Raw genomic sequence first — 26173 nt, forward strand, 5'->3', positions numbered from 1 at the left:
AACTCCAAACCCGCCAACGTTTTTCCAATGAAAATATGGATGTCATAAGGGAAAGTGGGACATTCCGGGATCTAATCAGAAACCAGGACAGCTTCTGTAAATCCAGGAACGTCCCTAGAAAATAGGGACGCTTGAAGGGTTTGATTTAATATTCTGTAGGGTAAAGGTAAAGGTATGCATGACTGTTAAGTCCAGTCGTGGACAACTCTAAGGTTGCATGCTCATCTCGCTCTATAGGCCGAGGGAGCCAGTGTTTGTCCGCAGACAGCTTCCGGGTCATGTGGCCAGAATGACTAAGCCACTTCTGGTGAACCAGAGCAGCACATGGAAATTCCATTTACCTTCCTGCTGGAGCAGTACATATTTATCTACTTGCACTTGACGTGTTTTTGAACTGCTAGGTGGGCAGGAGCAGGGACTGAGCAAAGGGAGCTCACCCTGTAGTGGGGATTCGAACTGCCGACCTTCCGATCGGCAAGCCCTAGGCTCTGTGGTTTAGACCACAGCGCCACCCACGTCCCTATTCTGTAGGGTGCAGTGCCACAAAGAGAATTTCACCAGATGATATGTGTGATCTTACAGGGCTATGGGGCAGTCTTTCGGGTATTGTCACTTTGAGAAATTACAACTTGGGTTTCTGAACTTTTGCATCATAGCTTGGATAAATACAATAGGCCAAAACCCACAGTACCACTTTAGGCACACCCAAATTCTTGAACACTTTCTTTAAGCAACAGACTTCTATCTTTCTCTCTCCCTCCCACCTCAAACTCAATCACAATCACTTTTGAGCATTCATGCAAATTTCAAATATGGCTTGCTGGGCTGCTGTTCAAGGAAGGTAAGCCCAAAGCTCCTCTGGGCAAGTGGATCAGTGGTCAAGGATGATGGGAGTTGTAGTCCAAAACCAGCTGGAGACCCTAGTTTGGGAAACCTTGATTTAGAAGATTCCTCAGAGCTAGAACCTTAATTTACACTTCACAAACAAGGAGATTCTTCCAGAATACTGGATAACGGGTGGGATCCAATTGTCCCTTTCTGTGAATGGAAGGGCATTGTGCAAGAGAGAGGTAATTTTCACATTCACCTTCCCCTTGTACCCTCCTCCAGACCCTGAAAACCAATTTCATGGGATTGTGGAAGGTGGTGCAGAAGTCTGCAGAGGAAGTCAGCAAATATCACTTCCCCTTTCAGTTAAATCAAAAGCTTTTCTGTTTATGGAAAGACTTTTTCCTTTCACATAAGGGCACAATTAGATAGAATGCATTGCAATCACGCACCTATCTGGTCACCTGTGGTGAAAAACAAAGTCTCCAGGTGACCAAGCAGGAAAATTCTATTCATTCACTTCTCTCCTTCTTTAAGGCTACAAATGATTAAATTTAGTATAGGTAGGCAGTTGGTTTAATGAAACTTTTAAATGGGCTGGTAACATCTGTTTACCTATTTGAAAGACTGGTATTGAAAATGCTGCATTTTGATGTTCGGGGAAGAAATATGAGATCAGGATAAACACTCAAATATAACTGAAAAATAGCACATGCTGAAAAAGAATTAATGTTTTAGTGTAAAGGTTTAGAACCCACTACAGGTCTATTTACATCCTGAGGGAATTTGGCATGGCTAAGGAATTAAAAGGTTTCAAAATTAAAATGACAAGTTAGGACTGTGAACCACACTGCTGATTCACAATAGCTTCTTTATTATGAACTGCGACTTCTGTAGCTATTAATAAATATGGCACAAGGTCTGAAAAACACTCTCTCTCTCCTTGATTTCTTATGCCCCTACTAAATAGAAAGGAAGGGGTGGTTGGTGTTTTTTTTTAAGGCAATGAATGAAAGACCTATATGTTGAAAGTGTGCAGTAACTTGCAGAAATCAGGACATAAATTAAACATTGCTCTTTTGAAAAGTTTTATTACAAGCAAAATAACGAAACTAAAAATGCGGCTTGAAATTAGAACCAAAACAAATCAAGGAAAAACCCCCTGCAATTGCAGAATTTGTGTTTGGATTTAAAATATTAAATTTGCAGTTGTCACATTCTTTGGTTTTCCCCCAGTTTAGATACTGGATGCCAAATATGGCTATGATCTAGCGAGTTAGCAAACTAACAGTTAAAAAGGACATTACTTTTATTTCATGTTTAGCAACCATGTCTGGGATTTAATTTTATTTGTAGTGTTGAGGGAAGATTCTCGTTAGGACAACGGTGTTAGAAGAGGGGGGCTTTAACCTTCCTAGGCATGTTCCTGACAAAAATCCCCCCTCTGCAATGAACATAAGAAAAAAGCTGCATTTAGTGCAAATGGGAGCTTTTAAGGGAGGTTCCCCTGCCACCGCTTATTGCAACAGAGCCATTTTTATCAGTTTGAACGCTGCTCATATAGCTCAGCTGGTAGAGCACGAGACTCTTAATCTCAGGGTTGTGGGTTTGAGCCCCACTTTGAGTGAAAGAGAGGTTGAAAAGAGATTAACTTTGTGGTCCTTTCCAACTCTAGTGTTCTGTGATTTCTATAATAATGAATATATAGTCTTGCAAGATCTGAGAGTTCTGACGCTTCTACAGATACAGTGGTGCCTCGCAAGACGAAAATAATCCGTTCCGCGAGTCTCTTTGTCTAGCGGTTTTTTCGTCTTGCGAAGCAACCCTATTAGCGGCTTAGCGGATTAGCGCTATTAGCGGTTTAGCGGCTATTAAAGGCTTAGCGGCTTAGCGGCTAAAAGGCTATTAGCGGCTTAGGAAAGGGGGGGGGGAGCGAAAAAAATCGCAAGACTCGCAAGACTTTTTCGTTTTGCGAAGCAAGCCCATAGGGAAATTCGTCTTGCGAAGCGCATCGAAAAACGGAAAACCCTTTCGTCTAGCGGGTTTTTCGTCTTGCGAGGCATTCGTCTTGTGGGGCACCACTGTACTACGACTACAAAGGACCATGAGGGGTTATTTCCCTGTCTCCTTTCCTGGACATGTTGCATTACAGACAAACCTGCTTCCGTATAAACATTCACAGTTTTGACATGTTCGCAGAGCTCCCAGTGACGCATCAAACATCACCTTAGCCTCTGGCCAATAAAGCTATCAGACCATTGTTTATATAGAACTAAAACTCTCATCAGTTTAGAACAGTGATCAAGAACAGGCACACTGCAAGCTGGAAAAAAATATATGCTTCCTTAGCGCTTGAACACACTGAAGCAAAGGCAAATGTGCACTGGGCTGTAACCCATTACTTCTCTGAGCAAAAGAAGTGATGAATGCTATTCCCTCTGCTGCCTACTGTTTGGCCAGTAATATCACTACCTAAGGACACTAGATGAGATGCAGCTCAAAGTTCCTTTCCTCCCCACAAAAAAACACTGGATGATTTTCATGAAGGGCTTCGGGGTTTGCTTATATAGACATATCAATGGACTCTGCCTGCAAGAGACCTATATAATATAATAATAATAATAATTTATTATTTATACCCCGCCCATCAGGCTGGGTTTCCCCAGCCACTCTGGGTGGCTTCCAACTGAATATTAAAAACAATACAGCATCAGACATTTAAAACTTCCCTAAACAGGGCTGCCTTCAGTTGTCTTTTAAAAGTAAAATAATTGCTTATTGCCTTGACATCTGATGGGAGGGTGTTCCACAAGGCAGGCGCCACTACCAAGAAGGCCCTCTGCCTGGTTCCCTGTAACCTCACTTCTCGCAGCAAGGGAACCACCAGAAGGCCCTCGGCACTGGACCTCAGTGTCTGGGCTGGATGATGGGGGTGGAGACGCTCCTTCAGGTATACTGGACTGAGGCCGTTTAGGGCTTTAAAGGTCAGCACGAACACTTTGAATTGTGCTCGGAAATGTACTGGGAGCCAATGAAGGTCTTTCAGGACCGGAGTTATAAGGTCTCGGCGGCCACTCCCATGGACTTCTATGGACAAGTGGAATCCAACTGGTGGTTCATACGTAGCATGGACATAGACAAGACACAGCATGTGTAGGCAGTGGCAAAGGACTTGTGGAAGCACTCCTTATAACAGGAGAAGCAGCTGAAGCAGATGTTAGGTACATTTAACCATGGTTCGGTCCTAACCCTGTTTTAAAACCCTGGCTTCAAGTTCTGGCTGAGAAAGAACTCTGCTCAGAATAAGCACATGCACACATAACGATAAATCATAGTGAAGGTGATGAAAGAAGCAGAAAGAGAATTTACACCAGAAAGGGGAGGAGGGAGGGAGAGAGAGGGAGCTTGCACCCCACTCCCAATCTCTTATCCATGGGGATGATCTGGAATGTTATGTCTTTTTCCCCATAAGCAACCTCTAGATGTTCTCATCTCCAGCAGTGAGCCACAGCGAGTATGGCCAATGAAGAGGGAGGATGAGAATTATAATCCAGAACAACTGGAGGGTATCAAGTCGCCTACCACTGCCAAATACCGTTCTTCTCTGTCGGTGTCACTACACTCAATAATTACATTGACAGAATTACAAGTCACATACACGGTGTGTGTGTGTGTGAGTGTGTGTGTGTGTGTGTGTGAGAGAGAGAGAGAGAGAGAGAGAGAGAGAGAGAGAGGAAGGGAGGGGGAGAGGAGGAACCTCCCCAGACCACCATTCCGCTCAAAATTGCCTCTTTCTGAAATATATTTTTCTAAGAAAAACAACCATGTAATACGTGGTTTCATCCTACCAATGGGAAGACAAGGCTACTCTGTTCACAGATAAAAGGTCATCTGCCCTGTTACCGAAGTCTTGGTGCAATATGAACTATTAAAATAAAACAGATGTTGCTTTGCAAGCTTGTTCCATTTCCCTGATTGCTCTTGTTGCCTTACTAAAATATGATGCTTTGCAGTCATTTCACAACTTCTTCTGTGTTTAGCACACAAAGCAAAAAGGAAAAAGGGTTTGACTACTAGTTAGTGAAATAATTAGAGAAGAAACCTCATACTGATAATATTCCCATTACATAATTTTCTCACACACATCTGACTACCTAAATTTTAGACCCTAAAATCAGGACATGCAATTATGGCATTACACAGTTCCTGAAGGTCATGCCATTGTGACCATCCTTTTAATTAAAACATATGTTTACAAATCCAGATGTACAAGAGGCTAATGAAAATAGTTGCCCAGAAGCCTCTAACCAACATAAGCCTCTAACCAACATAACAGCAGATACAGAGGTTGAATGAATAAATAAAACACTGGTTTTTAAAAAAGCAAACATGAAGCAACCAGAGTTTTCTATGTCATTTATTTCAATGGGGGTGTTTAGTGCATGCTTAGCCATTGTGATGTCTCATAGATTTCTATGGGAAAGATTTAAGTCTGACTTGACCATGCCCCATATAAATATGACATATTATTGGGTCAAAATAAATACCCAGGTAAAGTGAGAAAAATAGGTCCTAATATTAGCTATTAGAACCCAGTAAAATAAATGAGAATTACTTCTGCATAGTAAATCAGAACTCAGCTATAGCACCATTAAAGCAGCTTCTGCTATATATATATATAGGTAGAGGACCCCTGACAGTTAAGTCCAGTCGTGAACGACTCTGGGGTTGCGGCGCTCATCTCGCTTTACTGGCCGAGGGAGCTGAAGTTTTTCTGCAGACAGTTTCTCGGGTCATGTAGCTAGCATGACTAAGCCACTTCTGGCGAAACCAGAGCAGTGCACGGAAACGCCCTTTACCTTCCCTCCAGAGCGGTACCTATTTATCTACTTGCAAATATTAAAAACACGATAAAACATCAAACATTAAAAACGGCTGCTTTCAGATGTCTTCTAAAAGTCTGGTAGTTGTTTATTTCCCTGACATATGATGGGAGGGCATTCCACAGGGCAGGCGCCACTACCGAGAAGGCCCTCTGCCTGGTTCTCTGTAACCTCACTTCTCGCAGTGAGGAAACTGCCAGAAGGCCCTCAGAGCTGGATCTCAGTGTCTGAGCAGAACGATGGGAGTGGAGACACTCATTCAACAGTTAGGGTTTCTCTTTCACACTGTCACATAGACTCTAGAGTTGGACCATGAGTATCTAGAAAGGTAGCAGCCTTTCTAGAGCATGGGTGCTCTTGCCATAGGAATAAGAAGGAGGGATAATATAAACTTTTGAGAATACACAGGATGAGGCTTGAATAATGTATCAGAAACCCATGCTTGAACATGCTTGTAATTACTAATTAGGTCAATGGGGGCGAAAGTCCCTTTTGAGAGTTCACACTTCCTTTCCATCAGTTAAAAAGTGATGCCAGTGATAGTAAGACAAACAAAAAATTAATCAGACATTTTTTTGTCCTTACGGGAGCCCATTCCTGAAATGGAAATCCACCTTCCCCTCTGAACAGATCATGCAAACAGACTAGTTTCACCACATTAGCATATAGCTTCAGTGCTCAAAAGTTCTGCTGATGCCATCTTGAAGTAATCAGAATTAAAACTCCGTAGGAGTTATTTTTAGTAAGTGTAGCATATTCCACACTCACATGCCTTGTTTTGCCTTTTGATTCCAGCTGCTATGTAGCAGTGACATTTATGCAATGTACTGTAGTAAAACTGCAACTATTTGTGGCTTTTGAAATCTATTAGCACATTCCCCCCACCCCCCACTTCTTGGAATTCCTATTCCACAAAATGTTAAGTGTCTGAGAAGCAGAGCATGTATGGAAATCAGAACAGAGGTAGTACAGGGATCAAAAAGCAAAACAGCCAACAACTTTGAATTACTTGCAACCTCTTGTCATGCAGGAACCTGTGTAACCTGGGTCTTGCGACTGCATCCAACTGTTTCAATAGGGCCACCTTTTTGGAAGGAACCTCCAGTGATCAGGATGGAAGAAAAAATCCGCTGCTTGGACATTTGGGACCTTAAGGCCAAACTGTTGCGCTTTCCAGAATGGACCCAGCCAGGAAGTAATAGGATGAAGGGCATCCAGCCTTCAAAGCAAAATGGGTACATGGGTGAAGGAAGCTAAACTCTTCCCCTCTCATGACTTGACTCCATTCAGCATCTCTTCCCAAGCCCCTTTGTCTTCAGTCACTTCTGGTATTGGGAGTCCCAGCATGGGAAAAATAGTCCGAGAGGTTTTTCGTTCGCCCTGTCACTTTCCCTGGGAAAACCTGTTATTTACTGTTGAATTGTAACAAATGCCAATCAGGTTTTCTTCAGATGGCAGTTTGTTCTGATTCAGAGGTATACAGTGGGTTTCCCCAAGGGAAAGTTGGTGAGACAAAAGGAAAACCTATCAGGCCCAGGGTTAGAAACTCAGATATGTAAGCTAGGGGCCAAATGGCTCCTTAAACCAAGGCTGCAGTCGCCAAAACAGAATGTCTAGTTGCCATTTTGGGGAAGACAGCTCTAAAGTCTTACTTTTAAAATGATGGATTGACTGTGATTGATTCTCAGTTAAACATCTGGCTAGCTCGGATGACAACCTTGAGCTAGGTTAAGAGCTTTGAAAACTTAAAAAAGAAAAGTCACTTGATCCAGGGACAGTCCACATTATATATTGGCCTATTCCAACCTCTATTTTTTAATTGGTGACGTAGACCATTCATAATGTAAGAATACTCTTTACAACTGTGAGCAGACAAACTACAATAATTGATTATAACGTTGTTCACTGCTCAGGCTGCACAGAAAAAGCAATTTGGTTCCAGAAATTCATTCTGATTGTGCAGACAAAACATAAGTGATAGAATTCAACAGGATGTGTTGCTAGTGTGTGAAAACAGTCCAGATCCAATGATCCCCAGGCATGCACCTCCAGATGGTGGAGATCTCAGGTGCTATCCTGGCGCCCAGGAATCTTCACATGTTCAGACCCACGCCTATAAAATCACAAGACAAACTGAAGAAATCATGGGACAAATGGAAGTGTAGATGAGTCCAGAGTCTTGGCAAAACAAGCAAAGTATATCTGCTGGACGCTGAACTCAGCAAATTGGCCTAAACAGCTACTTTGGGCATGCTAAAGAGCTTGTGTGTGCTATCATTTCTTTCTTGAAAGGGTAAAAAGAGAGAGAGAAAAGCAGACCACATCCTGTGTCACGAAGTCCTTTGGGATCTCACGGTGGTTTCCAAAGCATTTTGTCATTTTTGAGGGGTAGCGGCTGTTAGTGAAAAACTCATATCTGAAGCACAAAACCAGCTATTTCTTTTGGGGTGTGGAAAGGTTAATAAAGAATGACTTACAACACTGCTTTCAAGAAGGAAGTATAACAGGATGCCGTCAAATTCTTTACATGCCATTGGTGTATCTGGGCTATAACATATGACCTACCACGTGACGACTAACTAGAAGTATAAGCTCAGTAATTTCCCTATGTTTTCTTAACCATTCGCCTAACCATTCCCCAGGCCAGCTCACTTCACTGGAAGCCTGATTTAGAAACTGCTCTCCTCCTCCTCCTTGTATGGACAAAAGGAACCGAAGGAATCCTAATGAATAAGACATTCCCTTCTCCAACCCACTCCTCCTGCTGCTCCCTCCCGGCAGCCACCGATTCTCCATTTCCTGATGAAAAGCCACCAATGAAGTCAGAAGCAGCACATCTGGCTTATGTTAAGGTACTTATTTGATTAACACATTTTCATCAATGTTGCATTAGGCAGAAAAGGTGGATGATGAAAGGAAGGCACAAACTCAACAAGCGTGTTGCAAAGTAACTATTCAGAACAAGAACCTCCTAAAAGTCTGGTAGGGTAATGTATGAAAATTTGGAGGGATGAGTGTAAGTTGAAAGCAAGATGCCCCCACACCAAACCAGCAGAATGAGAAATTGTTTGAAGTATATATTATCACGCCAAAATGGTTATATGAAAATAAATGGTCTAATCTTCTGAAGGCAATTGTGTTAAGACAGATGCACACTTTTTTAAACTGTAGACGGTAACTCTAGTTTCCAGAATATTATACAACAAGAAACAACTCAAGACAGATGCTATTTAAAGAAAGTGAGGAGGGGAGAACTAAAAACAATGGGGGGGGGAGTAAAGAGGAGAGATAAACAATTTTTCCAGAAAACTGATAAATCATCAGTGAACAAGTTAAGCGGTAACAAGTAGAACTTGGGATAACAATCCTAAAAAGTGTTTTGACTACTAAATTAAGTAAACGAAAAGAAATAGTGAAGCAGTGTGAGGCAGCTTGGAGAATGGTGATATAAAGGCACCATTCTATGCTTGCTTTTTCAGACACAATTAAACACACTCTCTATATCAATGGGTGCATTATTAGAATGGGAGAGAGCGAGAGAGAAGTCAAAGGAGAGACAGACCTCACAAGTGCTGTACAAACCCAAGAGGCTAGCTACCCCTATTGTGTTTCTCCAGTGTCCATTTGCTGTACTCAAGAAGGTCTCATGTAGCAGAAAAGTATAAGCTGTGTTTTAAAATAGCCCTTTGAAAAGGAGGAGAAAGCTGCATGATCCCGCTGATAACCCCAAGTACATTACACTGCACTGCAGCAGCAGCAGAAGGAGGCTGTTCCGAGTAGCTCAGAAACGGGTCTGCAATCATTTAGAGACCTATTTCTCCTAAAATATTACAGGCTACTTCTGAAAACTGCATGCTGCAAAGGCGCAGAGTATTTCCTCCACTCCTGCTAACTTCATCGAACTGATTAATTTTGGTTGGGACAAGCAAGAAGTGTCTTAAGTTATTAAGGCAGGAAAAGGAAACATAACATTTGCAACCGTTACCGCATAGTTTGCAGCAGACGGGAGCCACATATTCTTTTAAACCTCAACTACGCTGCCTGCAACCTTTATGACAAAATGCACTCTTTGGAACAAAACACTTAACGACAGGACAACCTGTGCTGTATAGAGTTAGGAAAGAATAAGAAACAGGAGCTTACCTCATTTGATGCCTAGGATCTTTGAAGCAGACGCGTGCCTCTCCCACCCCCACCCCCTACAAAGACTCCTTTTTTTAGCTCATTGAAATCAAATTCCTTCTCTGCCTCCTTATGGGACTGTGATGTCAGAAGGCTGAGGGCTGGTTTATAGAAAGGAAAAGAGAGGGGGAGAGAGCACGCACAAGCTCCCCCCTTTCAATCCATTCATACAAAGAAATGTTAGAAAGTAAATGTCAGGCTGAGTCTCTGCAGTATAGCAAAATAGGAACTTCTAGCAAGGCTCGCTCTGCCACTGACATCACTTTCCACTTCCCACAAAGGCAGTCGTTTCAGCTCCATTTGTAACCAAACACAATTGAAATAAAACCCAAACCATAATATTTCAAGATTTGAAAGTATCAGCTTCAGTTTTCAGGATGGTAAGTGATGCAAACTGTCCAGCAAGAGCAGCCAGCATGGCATTTTCCAGATGTTGGACTACAACTCCCATAATCCCTGATCATTGGCCATGCTGAGGCTGACGGGAATTGTAGTTACAGGAGATTGTATTTCACACTGGTTTTGCCACCTTTGTGAAACATTATAATGTTATAAAACAAAGCAACTATGTCCACTAATGAATACAAATACATTCTACACTGACACAACTTAGAAATACTTTTAATATGTTAAACCAGAGCCTTCTAAACTTTTCATGTCGGTGACACACTTTTTAGACATGCATCGTGTCATGACACAGTAATTAAGTTTTGCTAGCAAACCAGAGGTTAAACCGACTGCCTTCCAGCCCCTGGAGGAGCGCGACACACCTACACACTGCAGCCAACACACTAACGTGTCGTGACACACAGTTTGGAAGGCTGTGTGTTAAACGGTCTAGAAATCAATCCATCAATCAACCAACCAACCTGCTTAGCCCCACAATCAGAATTTGTGGTGCCACTGAAAGCCCAAGTCTCTCTATTTTTTTGTCAGAAAGCATGATGTTACCATGTATAAATGGACTGCAGCCACAAAAATCACATCATTTTGTTATGTTAAATTTAGAAAGTGACATGGGGGTGCAACTGCAGAGTTATCCTGTTGCAGCCCTGATTCGCAAGACTGTATGAGGATCCTAAAAGTATACAGTACTGAAAGATGTAAAAAGGAAAGGAACAATGTAGGCCGAATGCAAAAAAAATATTAAAAAATAGCCCAGAAGTGGTGGCAGTATATGAAGCAAAGAAATGTTAATGTCATTATTCTGAAACACAGAGGGATGCTTTCTTACAACCTGGACTCTGTGTTCATCATCTGAGGCCTTTCTTCATGTGCCTTTTCCATGAGAGGCCCAGAGGGCGGCAACACAAGAACAGGCCTTTTCTGTATTGGCTCCTCATTTGCGGTATGCTCTCCCCAGGGAGTTCCACCTGGCACCATCATTATATATTTTTAGGTGCCAGGCAAAAATGTTCCTCTTGAACCAGGCCTTGAGCTGATTAATATTCTACAGCCTTTGAAATGTGCTTGGGATGGCATTGTTTTGTTGCTTCTGTTTTAACTTCCTTGGAAGTCAAAGAGCATAGTTCCCAAACGTCCCAAACCCAGAAGTGACTGTTTCGGTTTACGAACTATTTTTGGAAGCCGAACGTCCGACGGGGATTCCCATTGGCTACTGGAGCTTCCGCCGTGCTTTGGTTTTTGAACGTTTTGGAAGTCGAACTGACTTCCGGAATGGATTCCATTCGACTTCCAAGGTACAACAGTATTTGTGCTTTTATCTAGTTTTTTGTCTTGTGAACTGCCCTGAGATATTTTGATGAAGGACGGTATATAAGTCTTAATAATATTTACATTAATAATAATATTTGAAACCCTGTTCAAATACAGCTTACTCCCAGTAAGCATGTTTAGGATTGCCACTTAAATGTAACTCCTCATGCAACTTTGTATCATGATGGAGATCCACATACAAAATTGTAATTGCTGTTCAAAATTCAGAGCAACTGTGCAGAGTGGAGATTGGCAAAATAATAAGAATGCTGCTTCCTCCTACTGGGCCATGTTACTGAGATAAGATGAGATCACAGCTTTTATGTGTTTTTAAAAGGTGAAAGCCCCAACTTATACATCTGAACCCTTCTCAGTTTATGGTTATCAGGGCACCTAACTTCGTATGATATAAAACAATAATTTATTATTTATACCCTGTCCATCTGGCTGGGTTTCCCCAGCCAATCTGGGTGGCTCCAAACAGAATATTAAAAACCCAATAAAACAGGTGTATACAAATCATAGTATGAAGGCACATCTACATACAGTGGTACCTCGGGTTAAGAACTTAATTTGTTCTGGAGGTCCATTTTTAACCTGAAACTGTTCTTAAGCTGAAGCACCACTTTAGCTAATGGGACCTCCTGTTGCTGCCGCGCCACTGCTGCGTGAATTCTGTTCTCATCCTGAAGCAGAGTTCTAAACCCAAGGTACTATTTCTGGGTTAGCAGAGTCTGTAACCTGAAGCTTCTGTAACCTGAAGCATCTGTAACCTGAAGCATCTGTAACCCGAGGTACCACTGTACTAGTTTAAGTTGTGTTGGGTGTTGTATCTTCTCTCTGCCCCTCCAACTTTACTACAGTTCCCAGGATTCCCAGAGGAGAGGGAACGAATGCAAAACCAATTTAAATCTGTAGCGAGTGTCGGCTAGATGAGCAAAACAGTGTGCATATACCGTTGCTTGAAAATAAAGGCTATACAATTCAGCATAGCGAGGGAAACTGAAGCATTCATTGTTCCTAAGGAAAGTGTAGTTCACACAATGCAGTGTGTTCCAATAATTTATATCTAGCAAAACCAATTATGTGAAATCCCTGGGCTATAAATACAAGTTCAGAAGAGAACAAAAAACATTCCCTTTTATTTTCAGTGCCCATTATTTGTTGCTCATTTTCAGGCATAAGAAATGCACAAAGTTTTAACTCCTCACCTCGGTCTGGGGTGGCAGGCAAAACAATCCAATGCAATGGCGTTTTCCGAAAAGGAACTGCCCTCGATTGCAAGCATCCTAAGGTGCCTGAAGTCAGTTTAATGGCACAGGAAACCAGGCCATCAAGACATTTACATGCTAATGCAATTATGGGGTAGACTGGAGAACACAAGCCTCTAGAGAATAGCTGTAGATGCTACATTATTTTTGAGGGGTGGGGAGGGGAGAAAGAGAGATTGTCCCAGTATATTCTTTCCTCCAAATCAGTCTATTTGCACTGAATCTGAAATGGCATTCACACAAGTAAAAAAGCACATGTATGGAGAGCTAGCGTCTTCAGAATGAAATGTGGCATACATTGTGCAAAAACACCACTGGAACCATTAACTGAATAATAGGATTTCCCTATAAATAGACACATTTTGCAGCATCCTATATGGTCTTTCTCTTAACATGGACATCAAATCTAATCTCAGGACTGAAAAAGCAAGATGGAGACATATCACGCATTAACCAAGAGTGATTTTTAGATTTTTTAAAAAATGTTTCATTTTATAATCAGGTATCAATCAGTGTTGCTTGTTATTCTGAGCTATAGAATGTTTAGGCTGAGATTCTATGCACAGTTACTTAGGCATAACCCGCACATAATTCAATGGGACTTGTTTCTGTGTGAGCAAGCATTTATTGGTCTTCTGGTCATCACTTGCCTTCTCTTCTACATTCTAAAATTGTGTGTTAGTTTGAACACTCAGCAGGACTGAATGCTAAAGGCTCTCCTGAAATGACCTACTTCAGGTGCAAGGTTGAATACTTGGCTATGGGCTGAGGGGGAAACCTCCCTGCACATAGAAAACTAGGATATCAGGGATAATGCTTCAGTTATATAAACCTTATAACTGCTACAGTAACTATAGGATAGACAGGGCAAGACAGGACAGCAGAGCACCCAGGTTAATTTCCACTAGGAAATCTCTGTCCTGCTACTTAGAGGGAAATAATATTATTATTGGGTAGTATTCAATCGAGTTTTATTCACAGTAGACCCACTGAAATTAATGAACATGACTAACTCGGGTCATTTAATTTCAGTAGGTCTCCTTCTGTGTAAAACTTAAGCGGAATTGAATACCAGTCAATATTGTTGAACCAGTCCCAAGTTGTTAAAGAAGTGGTTCCCAAACTGTTTTTTTTTTTTTTGCTGCTACTGACATCTTGCAGCTTTTATTCATTCTGAACGCAAGATGTGCCTTAAAATATACATTTATATATCAATTAGTACCTTAAAGGAGGGACGCGGGTGGCACTGTGGGTTAAACCACAGAGCCTAGGACTTGCTGATCAGAAGGTCGGCGGTTCGAATCCCTGTGACGGGGTGAGCTCCCGTTGCTCGGTCCCTGCTCCTGCCAACCTAGCAGTTTGAAAGCACGTCAAAGTACAAGTAGATAAATAGGTAACATTCTGGCGGGAAGGTAAACGGCGTTTCCGTGCGCTGCTCTGGTTTGTCAGAAGCGGCTTAGTCATGTTAGCCACATGTACGCCAATAAAGCGAGATGAGCGCCGCAACCCCAGAGTCGGCCACGACTGGACCTAATGGTCAGGGGTCCCTTTACCTTTACCTAGTACCTTAAGCGTTTTACAAAATAATAAATACCGTATCGATAATGATGAAACTGAGAAATGAAAATGTGGTGCAAATATAGTGCAATAAGAAATGTTAAAATCCTAAAAATACAAAAACATAGCAGCACATCTTTAGAGTCAGTTATCTCCACTGGAAATACAAGAAAAGAACCTTTCACACTGGATTTTCCATCACCATCTACAATGCAAGCACATCTTCGACTCCAGCTTTCAAACCTACTTCTTTCTATTGTAACATATAATTTCATTTGTAGCATAAACAGGACTATTACATTTTTTGCTCAGGCTATGAAGAGCACCTTTCACCAACACACTTGTACAATGAAGAAGAAGAAAAGGCAAATAACTGCCAAGCAGAAATTTTCTTATAATGTGAGTTATATTTTGGCAAGCTCTAGCTTTTGTTTGCTTGTCTTAACTGAAAGTACAAAGAGCCACAAGAAGCATTGTAAAACAATATGCTATTAAAGTGATCCATTCAACTAAAACAAACGTTTCCCGTCCCATACGTCTCATGTGTTTATTTTATCAGTGCAAACTAATATTCTGATTATGCAATAAGATAGCAGCATGCTACATTCACTCTAACAGGAATTTCTTCTTCCCAGGTCAACAGTACATTCAAGGGGAAAAAAATATTTCTGGTTTTACGGGTGGGGTGGGGATATGTAGTTGTTTTTAGTTCTACATGTCTAGGAAATCAGCAAGCATTTTATGGATATTTACTGCTGCATAGAATGTTGGTGTGAAACTTGCACCATTCCAGAGAACCAAACTTGTGAGAAGCCCCTATATTCTGATACAGTCAAGAAGTATGAATAAGCATATTCTGTCCTGTGCCTTTGAATCCCCACCCACCCAGTGGCTTGACAGAGCTGACCCTGCCAAGCCTTCTTTAGTGTAAGTTTAGAGTCACTAGGAAAGTGCAACTAGGCTCATAGTAATTTTTGGATTGGCCAAATAGACAACTACCATCAGACATGGGTCTCATTTTGCCATCGGGTCAAACGCCAATCAGTTTTTGGAAGAAGACTGGCTCCTATGGGCTTCAGATTCCCATAAATATGTGAAGTTTTACCCTCAAGCTTTTGCATTCTTGGGAAGCATGTGATCAATAGTCCCAAGATGGTTCCTCTCGGAAATTTGTCCCTGCAAGGAATGTGGCCAGCTAAGTTAGATTGGCTTTAATAATTTTATTTACAAGCCTAATTGTTGCCTTCTATTAAACTTCTACTGTTAACCCCTCCCAATATAATTTATATTTAGACATCTGGCTATAGCAATTTTAAATGGCAAATATCTGGAACTTCTCATCAGTTCCCCCTCCCATGTGCTAAAATGGCATGGCTAGCCTACATTTTGTGTCCTAAAGACACTTCACAAGTTTGGGTGATGGTTTTGGGCTGGGAACTTAAGTCCAAAGCTCCTCTCATTGTTTATTTATTTTAGAGCTGGTTTTGGAAGGCAAGGACCTGGGGGAAAGGACTAAAAAACTCCCCCATATGGCTGAATGGACATGGGTATGGCAGGAGGTTTGTCCTGTCTGGTGGCAAGCCAATGTAATTTTGTTTTGCTTTGAGGAAACCCATTTACAGAAAAAGGAGCGGTCCAACCCACCCTGATTCACAACACAATTTTACTTTCCTTTCCTTAAGCCTACTTCGTTAGAGGTTTAGTCCTCCACATAGTACCACTCATGGGTCTTGGCACTCATCTAGCCTGAAGAGAAACTAAATATCTAGCAAAGTAAACTGTTTTGCAAGATAAGAAAACATTTAAGCACGTGACATCACGTTTTCAGTCAGCAGCAGAAGTTCCCCAGAGAGCTTCTTCGAATAGAAACTTAAAGATAGCATCCAAGTTCCTTTTTGCACTCATTGACGCTTCCAGTGCAATTCTTTTCCAAGTATTTGAATGTGTTAAGATTGACTAATGCATTGTTTAGTTACACGGCAGAGATCACCATAAAGAATGAATGCAACCAAAAAAATCAGATTACAGAGACAGAAGTCATCCTTTTATTTACATCACAGATCTGCAACCACAAGTAGTCCCAGCTTCATTTTATGTGGTTCTTGATATTCCCCAAAAGCCTCTCCAATTCTTGCATCCCATCATGGTTCCTTCCTCCCTGCCTGCCCATTTCCTCCTTCGTCTTCTCGGGGGGGGGGGGAGAACTTTCTCCTATAACTCTCTGAAAACAAATTGGTATGTGGCATGTAGTACCCAACGGATTCTCCTGAGAGAATGTGTCCCTCAGAAAGTGAAGAAGATTGCACCTGATTTACATTGCTATTGTACATTCAGAAATATAACTTATTCTCCACTGCGAAGACAAATAAATAAAAAAATCTTTGCAGTCCTGCACTTCTGTTACCAACTGCATTTTCCAAGACTTTTCCAAGTCAATTAAAAACACTAAGCCAACTTTAAAAGTAAATAAAAAGAGCTACTTCTTATTGCACATTTAATATCTTAAGAGTTACATAGGACATGTTCTCCTTGCCTAATCATAGTAAAGGTAAAGGGACCCTTGACCATTAGGTCCAGTTGTGACCGACTCTGGGGTTGCAGCGCTCATCTCGCTTTATTGGTCGAGGGAGCTGGCGTACAGCTTCTGGGTCATGTGGCCAGCATGACTAAGCCGCTTCTGGAGAACCAGAGCAGCACACGGAAACGCCGTTTACCTTCCCGCCAGAGTGGTACCTATTTATCTACTTGCACTTTGATGTGCTTTCGAACTGCTAGGTTGGCAGGAGCAGGGACCGAGCAACGGGAGCTCACCCTGTCGCGGGGATTTGAACTGCCGAACCCTCTCATTTGTTCATTGAACAGGTTATGAGTAGCAGAGATCAAGAACAGATGAAGCTGACTTATACGGAGTCAGACCATCTCACTCAGTATTGTCTACACCAGGCATCCCCAAACTCGGCCCTCACCATGTCGTGGGGATTCGAACCACGACCTTCTGATCAGCAAGTCCTAGGCTCTGTGGTTTAACCCACAGCGCCACCCGCGTCCCTTTTGCCTAATCATAGCAGCAAGTTAATGTCAACTATTCTATCCACACACCCCCCATATGCCCTATCAATTAATTGCATTGTCCTTTAATTAAAAACATGAATGAAGCATACACAAACAAGGTAGGATCTAAACAGATGAAAAGAACTAAAAGCAAGTTTTATGTCGTATACCACCACCCTGAAATCTGATACGATAAAGGTCACTAGAACCATGCTTGAAAGAAATTAAGTAAAATATATTGGGTGGTACCCAATATTAGTCTTACTCAGAACAGACCCAGTTAAATCAATGAACTTCCATTAAGCTGGTCTAAATCTCTCCCTAGTTTGTGGGTGCAAGGGGGACTGGGACGGCTTTGGATCCAAGCTGTTTCCCGGTCAACCCCTATCAACGGCTGGGGCAGGGCATCCCCACTGTATTCCTTACAACAACCCTATAAGGTTGGCCTGTGTTACAGATGGGAGACTCAGAAAGTGTGGGCAAGAACTTCCCAAAGGAAGTATGCCACTTACTTATCTAGTGATTTCTAAGCTAGGCTGAAAACTGCAGATCTCCCAGATCATATTTATGCAGCAGCAGCAGCAACAACAACAATGAATTATTTGCCACCCATCTGACCAGGTTGCACCAGCCATTCTGAATGGCTTCCAACAAATTATAAAACCACAGTAGCACTATCTTTTTACTTGGGAGTAAAACTTGCTTCTGAGCAGACTAGCATGGGACTGCACAGTTAACCACATGATCTCCCAGTCACTCACCACATTAAACATCAAGACTTTTCCAAACTTTCCTGCTCTCCCACCATTCTAAATATATATATATCAGCACTACTGTTGCAATATATATCTTTCATCCACGTGGCCTCAAGGTAATCTGATTTAGAAGGCGGATGGAGTATTAAACAATTTAAGGAACTGAGAAGTCTTCCCTTCTCGGACACTGCCATGCCGTGTGAACTGGAATGGGAGACTTTGCAGTGCCTCAGGAGTTTTTCCAGACTGCTGCTCCACCCATCTCCCCTGTCTGGAGCACTGTAGCAGTAAACTATGCAGGTGAAAGCAAGTGAGGAAGAAGAAGAAGAAGAAGAAGAAGAAGAAGAAGAAGAAGAAGAAGAAGAGGAGGAGGAAGAAGAAGAATCCAACGAGCACTGGAGTGTGTGCATGTTGTACAACAAGTGCTCTTTCAGAACTACAATGCTGATCTTGCTATTTCCTAGCCTTCCATTCGGAATTGCAGAAATTGCCACAGCCCAGGCAACCCAACTGTTGGCAACTGGCACAGTGAAGCCTTACCCAACCTGGTGCTCTTAAGATGATTTGGAATATAGTACCACCATCATTGGCCTCAGCTGGGGATGATGTGAGTTGTACAAAACAACAGGAGGGCACCAAGTTGGGGGAAGGATGCTCTGGAATATCACCAGTACCCTCCTGCACAAAACTCCTAGGATTGAACAGCCATTGGCTTATCTCACCTTTTACCTCTCTTGAGCCACAGGGAACAACCAGCCAACCAATGATAGTTCCTGACATTCTGTCACACTGCAAACTGACCAAGAAACAGAACCCTGCATGGGTCAATGCAGATGAAAAGGTGAGGCTACGCACAAAGCAGCAGGCTATTGATTCTCAAATGGCCAATGCCACCAGGGTCAGGAAGCTAGTATAAGTCTCATTGTCCACAAGCATAGGCGCCGACTCCATGGGGCTTGAGGGGGCTCGAGCCCCCTCAAAAAAATTTTTGGGGGGGCTCAGCCCCCCCAATAATCTCAGGCGGGCGCCCTTCCAGCAGAGCGCCGCCGCCGTCCCCCGCCTCCTCCTTCGCCAGCCAGCCAGCCGCGCGCCCTAATCGGAGAGCCCCGGCCGGAAATCCCGCGAGAACAGGGGAATCCCGACTGGCCACACCTCCCAGCCAGCCAATCGGCTGGCTGGGGGGGCGTGGCTTGCCCTATTTAGGGCCGGAGCCACTTTATTTGCATATTCATGAGCTTATTTATTATTCATGAGCTTTCCCGGGCCCCCCCAATATTTTTTCTAAGTCCGCGTCCCTGTCCACAAGGGCACCCCTTAACTTTCTCTTACGTAAGTGAATACTTGCTGGTTATTCCTATGGGCGTGCGTAAAGCACTTGGGGATGCTAGCATGGGCAATGACAAAATATGTTATTTCCACAGACACAGGATGGGCTGGCTTTCAGAAACAAAGGGTGCAATGTTCCATGAGTCTCTGTGCACAACAGCCCACCCTCCACAGCATCCCCTTAACACATGAAAACTTGACACAGATCCTGCCTGTCAAAATGATGGAGATTTCTCTGTTGAAACCAACAGAACATAATAAAAACTTGTGATAATCAGAGCTGGTGGGGGATGTGATGCTGTTCTGGAATCTGAAACATTTCGTTTAAATCCTTGGCACAATGAATTATAAAATTAAAGTATTAGATTAAAACTTCTTCCCCTTTAACAACACTGTTCCTCATTTACATTTCAGATAGGGATCACAGTTTTGTCAGTAGATGTATTTGCTTATAGGTGCATAATCAGTGATATTATATAAACATATAATTATTGCAAAATCAAAACCAGAAAGAAAACTGGTTATCATACATCACATTCTTAAACAACAACAACAACAACAGCAGCACAGGCCAACAAATGTTTCTCATAATTCAGAAAATACTGTGATTTCAGACAGCACAAAGCAAATTATTTTCTTACCCTCAAATCTTGTTCCATAGAAAGGCAGAGTACCTGCCATGGCGCTGTGTACCTAAACATCTTTGGCAACTTCACCAAACAAATGGCAAAAGGCACACTGAGTTTCTCAGCTACTTGGGTTGGTTTTCATTGGGAACAATTAACACGAGGAAAAGAGCTGAAGTTATATTTCTCAAAGGTTTCCTGTGCTTGAATTATAAGCTGCAGTAACAACCATCACACTTGCACCCAGAGGAACTGAATAAGTAATTCACTAAGAGGCTTTTTTTCCCTGGGAAGAGCTTAGCTCAAACTCAATTAGCAAAAATAGGATGATAACCTCTGAAGCTCCCACTTCTCCAAGCTGTAGTTTGACAATAGACTGCATGGGCCAGTTTGGATATCATGATAAAGCATAATTCCGTTTGATGGGGATAAGCTGTGGCCAAGTCTTGAGCTCAGGCAATCTTCCCACTCCTTTTCCACCATGGTCCAAACTGTAGTTAATATTAAACTATGGTTTGCTTCAAACAAGCCAAGTCCAAACTCTGGGTTATGAAGCTGACTTATTTGAACAAACCATTTGAACAAGCCACCCAATGGGGTGAACAAGCCAATGGGGAAAGCCACTGCTGTACACACTCAGAGAAACTACCGTATTTTTTGCTCTATAAGACGCACCAGACCACAAGACGCACCTAGTTTTTGGAGGAGGAAAACAAGAAAAAAAATATTCTGAATCTCAGAAGCCAGAACAGCAAGAGGGGTCGCTGCGCAGTGAAAGCAGTGATCCCTCTTGCTGTTCTGGCTTCTGGGATAGCTGCGCAGCCTGCATTAGCTCCATAAGATGCACACACATTTCCCCTTACTTTTTAGGAGGGGAAAACTGAGTCTTATAGAGCAAAAAATACGGTAACTCTTGGCACCTCTCCTCCAACCCTGATATCCAATCCAATTGTGAGGATATTTACAGAGACTTTTTTCAGGCACTATGGCAATACCTGCTATACAACTTCATGTACATTTTCTGGCACAGAGAAAGGCCAAAGTATGAGCAAGTTTTGGGTTTGGCCCATGGTTCTAAGATCTTATTGGGCTAGAATTCACCTTAGTTTTGGAGGTAGTATTGAAGTGGGACTGGACAAGACTGCTGGTTAGTGAGGGGTTTACCAAGAATGACAAACAGTATTTTCCCCCAAGTGACAATTGTGTTAAGATATTTTTTATTTTATTTTTTGGCGGGGTAGGGAGGAAAATAAGTCAAGACAATCCTACCCATTATGAATGCAGGAAACAATATCCTGAATTGCATGGCATAAAATCCTTGCCCCTACTGCCCCATGAATCCCAGTATAGACACACTTCCTTCCATCTCTAGCAGCAATGGGAGCAAATAGCATTTCCCCTCTCTTCAGTTCTTGTTTCAAGGCATTTCCCCAGAATGCCACCAGTGGCTGTTTTCAGTAAAGGGAACATTCCGTTGGGGTTCAACAAGGTTCATTTGCAATGCAACAGGGAAGAGGTCTCTGCAGAGTAAGGATGGAAAAATCTGTCAGTTTTGGTTCTCTCGGCTTCTCATTTTCCCAGTCTTCAATTCGGTTCTCCACATTTCTACAGTAATTTGCAAATTGTCTTTAAAAAAAAAAAATCAAGGAAATTCTTCAGCATTTTAGTGCATATGCCTCCTAATAAACACATTTTTGGGTAGGCAGTTTTGAGTAACGTGCAGATTTCCCCCCAAGCGATTTTTCCTGATATAATGCATTTTCATATATTATCTTTGCTAATATATTTATTTATATATTCACTTCTACCTAACATACACATTTTTTGTAAACACTGGTTGCTTAGAGAACTGCAATGCAAAGTCTGGATAACTGTGAGTTTGAAAAGCGTTATGGTAGTTTATGCAGTGCCTGCCTCCTCTCTCACTTAATTCAGATTCATCTGAAACAGAACTAGAAAAAAGTTTTGAGTTTGGGGTTGTTGTTGTTGTTAAAAGACGACTACCTCTCTCTCTTTTTTGCTTTTTAGAAATAGCTTGGTAATAAACACCCTAATCTAGCAGCAGCAGCAGCTGGTTAAGAGTTTAGACATTCTTAGCACTACAGAGACAACATTCCATGCCAGCCTATTCATTATTGAAGACAGATGCGAACAACGCGCCTTCACGGAGCACTTCTGCATGAGCGTTCCTAGCTTTGCTTTACTTAAAAAGAAAATCAGTAGCCCTCACAGTTGCATCAAAAATAAGTAAAGAATTGTTTGTATTCATAGTATTTTTAAAGTAAGGTTCTCCAAGTGTATATGACTGCAAAAGTGATCATTAGGCAATGGAGTGTTGATTACAGCAAAATACATACATACATACATACATACATACATACATACAGGTGTCTTCTTGTGCTCCAAACATTGTATTTGCAGATTATGTATGGTCAAGTCATGCTTTTGTTTATGTAAACTGGATGCTTAAGATAGCACTGATGGTGGGAGAAATTAGCCACGGTCTTGGGGGTCAAGTTGTTAAATGTTCTCTGGCTATTTTCATCAGCCGATATTCAAGCATCTGCTATGCAAGGAATGGAGGGGAGATTCTGAAGCAGTTCCCATCTGTCTGTTTACCCACAGGAACATGCAGCTGTTATGACCTCTTGACTCATCTCCATCCTTTTAAGGGAAAGGGCAGATAGTGTCTTCCTCTGGACATGCCACACACTAAAGTAAATACTAAGGGACTAGATGCTAAATTGGAATAGGGCAAGCATTTCATGTTGCTTGCCAGATTAACTATTGAACTAAAAGCTCAGCAATAGCTAACACACACAAAAAAAGAATGTGCTTTTATGGATTATGAAGTTTAAAATTGTGAGAATACAAAGAAACTCCCAGATTCAGCAGGCAAGTCTTATAACACAATACAGTGAAACCTTGGTTGTTGAACGTAATCCTTTCTGGAAGCCCATTCAGCTTCCGAAATATTTGACAACTGAGGCGCGGCTTCCGATTGGTTGCAAGAGCTTCCTGCACTCAAGCGGAAGTCGTGTTGGAAGTTCGGCTTCCAAAAAACGTTAGAAAACCGGAGCATTTACTTCCAGGTTTTTGGCGTTCAGGAGACGAAACATTTGAAAACGGAGCCCTTCAACAACTGTGGTTTGACTGTACAAGTTCCAGCAAACAGGGCTGCTTGTGTTATATATATGTTATACTTATGCACAGGTTCCCATGAAGATGGGAGTGTATGTGTCAGGGAACTGACATCGACGCGAGAGGCGAAGGGGAGGCTCCCAGATGATGCTGGCGAAGGACCCAGCAGCAGGGGGAGAGACAGCTCAGTAGAGGGGGAAGCCAATCAGCGCAACACCGGGGATAAAGGGAGGCAGACGGGGGAAGTGGAGAGAGGGCTCCAGGACTCTTCACTGGACATCAGTGAGGAGAGCCCAGGTCCTCCGCTACCCACGCCTTCCCTGCGCAGAAGACTCCCGCGCAGTGAGAGGAGGAGGAGACTGGGTGTCAAACAACTTTTATGTTGGAAGAGGTTCAAGAAACGCCCACTGATGGATTCTGCCAGTGACTGAGGCAGCCACCATGAGAAGGGGCTGCGCAGTCAGAAAGTTTTAACAAGGCAAATTAACCGAGAAAGGCACCAGTTTACGCACGAGTAACTCATACCCACTACAGTATGCAACACTCTCAACCAGGGCAAAAAGGTTGGGAGTACCTCCAGGGTTCTGGTCCAACTGGGACAAACTGTGGTTTGTCTAAGCAAAGCAAGATCAAAAGCATGGTTTCTAATCTTGAGTACTTTGGATAGTTACATCCAAACCAATTCTCTCTGCACTGGGCCTCAATGGTTAGAGCAATTTTACTGTACATATTACAGGTGTGTCCAACATTGGTTGCACTCCAATTCAACAATGAGCTGCCCAACAGATTCCTATCCTATTTGAAGGGAATTAAACCCCAAATGCACAGTAATAAATATTGTTTGGAATCTTGCACTTTTCTTCTCTCAGCAAAAAACCGTAAGCAGTACAGGATTATCATTCTGAGCAAAAGTCTGTGTAGAAGCTTAGAACAACAGAGGGGATTCATCACAATCAGCACTCAAAACTGCATTTAGCACACACCCAGAAAAAAAGCACATGCATATCTTGTGGTTCTGCAAATTTAGATTATTATTATGCAAAATGCCTGAAGGGAAATCTTAAATTTTAAGGGGCATATCAATGCTAGCATTCTGCAGTGGTATCTTGCATCTGCTTCCTTCTTCCAGTCAACCCATAACTACTGAGCTTGGCTATTTATTTAGGGTAACAGTCACAAGTTTAGTAGTTATTCCCTATCAGACCTCAGGGATGAACACACTTAACTGATAATTGCAATGTATTTCATCCTTTTGGCAAATCTGCCTATTATACCCTGATGTGTTTTGAGACTTTGAAATGCTGGAAGATTCAGTGTTGCCTGGAGGGGCTGCAGCAACCATTCTCTTGGTGATCCATTTACCCATAAAGATCAAGGCTTCCTAACAACAGCACTTAGCTGCCTGCATTAGCTCCGCCTTTTACTGGTGACCAATTCAATTATTTGGATTCTGAAATGCCAACAGCAGAAAAAGGTACTGTACTATGCTGGTGGAACAAGACCAAGTATTCCACTGAGTTAATTTATAAGATTAGGGCATGGGTAGGCAAACTACTGGCCACATGACCTGGAAAAAATGTCTGTGGACAAACATTGGGCCCCCTCGGCCAGTAAAGTGAGATGAGCGCCGCAACCCCAGAGTTGTTCGCAACTGGACTTAACTGTCAGGGGTCCTTTACCTTTTTCTTTTTTTAAAAAAAGGCAAACTAAGGCCCAGGGGCTGGATCCAGCCCAATTGCCTTCTAAATCCGGCCCGCAGATGGTCTGGGAATCAGCGTGTTTTTACATGAGTAGAATGTGTGCTTTTATTTAAAATACATCTCTGGGTTATTTGTGGGGCATAAGAATTCATTCATTTTCTTTCCTTCAAAATATAGTCCAGTCCCACACAAGGTCTGAGGGACAGTGAACCAGCCCCCTGCTGAAAAAGTCTACTGACCCCTGGATTAGGGTTTCAGCCAAAACATGCTTTGTTATCTGGGGGTGCACACTGCTTAACTTCCATTGCCCAAACAGCTCAAAACATGGTGACCCTCCTTTACCAGAATGCAAAGCTACAGATGCCAAGCCAGCGGTTGTGGAGAAACATAATGTGCACTGATTCTCTGTGCAGATAGATGAGTAGAAAACAGTTCATCGTTCTTCCTATGAAATTTGTAAACTTGGGATTAATGGCATAGAGGAACCGGTGCCTGCCTTTGTGCCTCTGAATAAGATAGCCTCTACAGATACATATGAATGTACGCAGAGGAGCATGAGTAAACCCCATAACATATCTGTTTATTCAGTGCTGCTTCATGGAACACTTGCCATTTTTCTCCATTCTGCGGATTTGCCAGTCTTGAACTCCATGTTTACAAGCCAAGCAATTAGGTATGCATGGACAGCTGTAAGGAAGCCTCAATATGTGCCAGTTTATAGTAGCTGAACGTTTTGCCAGTGAACGATTAAAAAAACCATGCTGGGTCTGTAAAGGCATTTTTAGTACAGTGTTCTTCTCTGTATTCACACTCCTCTAACTGCTGAAGGAACATGTTTGTTGTCCCTGGAAATGCAAACCATATTGTGACACCCTTTAGCAAATAACATTTAAGACAAGGGTGCCAGCCCACAAAAGTTTATGCCACAATAAATCTGTTGGTCTTTAGGATGAGACACTTTGTTCTTTAACTTTTAAGAAAGGAAGATTTGCTCTAAATGGCCTAGGTTTTGACAAGCAATAGCTCAGTTGCTTAGAGCAACTGATAATGCCAAGGTTGCAGGTTCGATCCCCATATGGGACAACTGCATATTCCTACATCGCAGTGGGTTGGACTAGATTATCCTCAGGGTCCCTT

The 26173-nt window shown here is 42.3% G+C and overlaps 1 protein-coding gene across 10 annotated transcripts in view; it reads right to left on the minus strand.

Annotated features, from left to right (window-relative positions):
• Nucleotides 1-26173, minus strand: part of PALM2AKAP2 (PALM2 and AKAP2 fusion) — a 228592-nt gene that overhangs the window by 25706 nt on the left and 176713 nt on the right. Inside the window, exon 1 of one of the 10 annotated variants that reach the window (XM_081176177.1) lies at nucleotides 9855-10122. The exons of the other annotated variants lie outside the window; for them this stretch is intronic. The gene's annotated coding sequence lies outside the window, so the exon portion shown is untranslated. Of the gene's footprint in view, nucleotides 1-9854; nucleotides 10123-26173 lie in introns of those variants that run through there. 10 annotated transcript variants of the gene reach the window in all.

Source organism: Podarcis bocagei (assembly GCF_964188305.1).
Source record: "Podarcis bocagei genome assembly, chromosome: 17".
Lineage (NCBI taxonomy): Eukaryota > Metazoa > Chordata > Lepidosauria > Squamata > Lacertidae > Podarcis > Podarcis bocagei.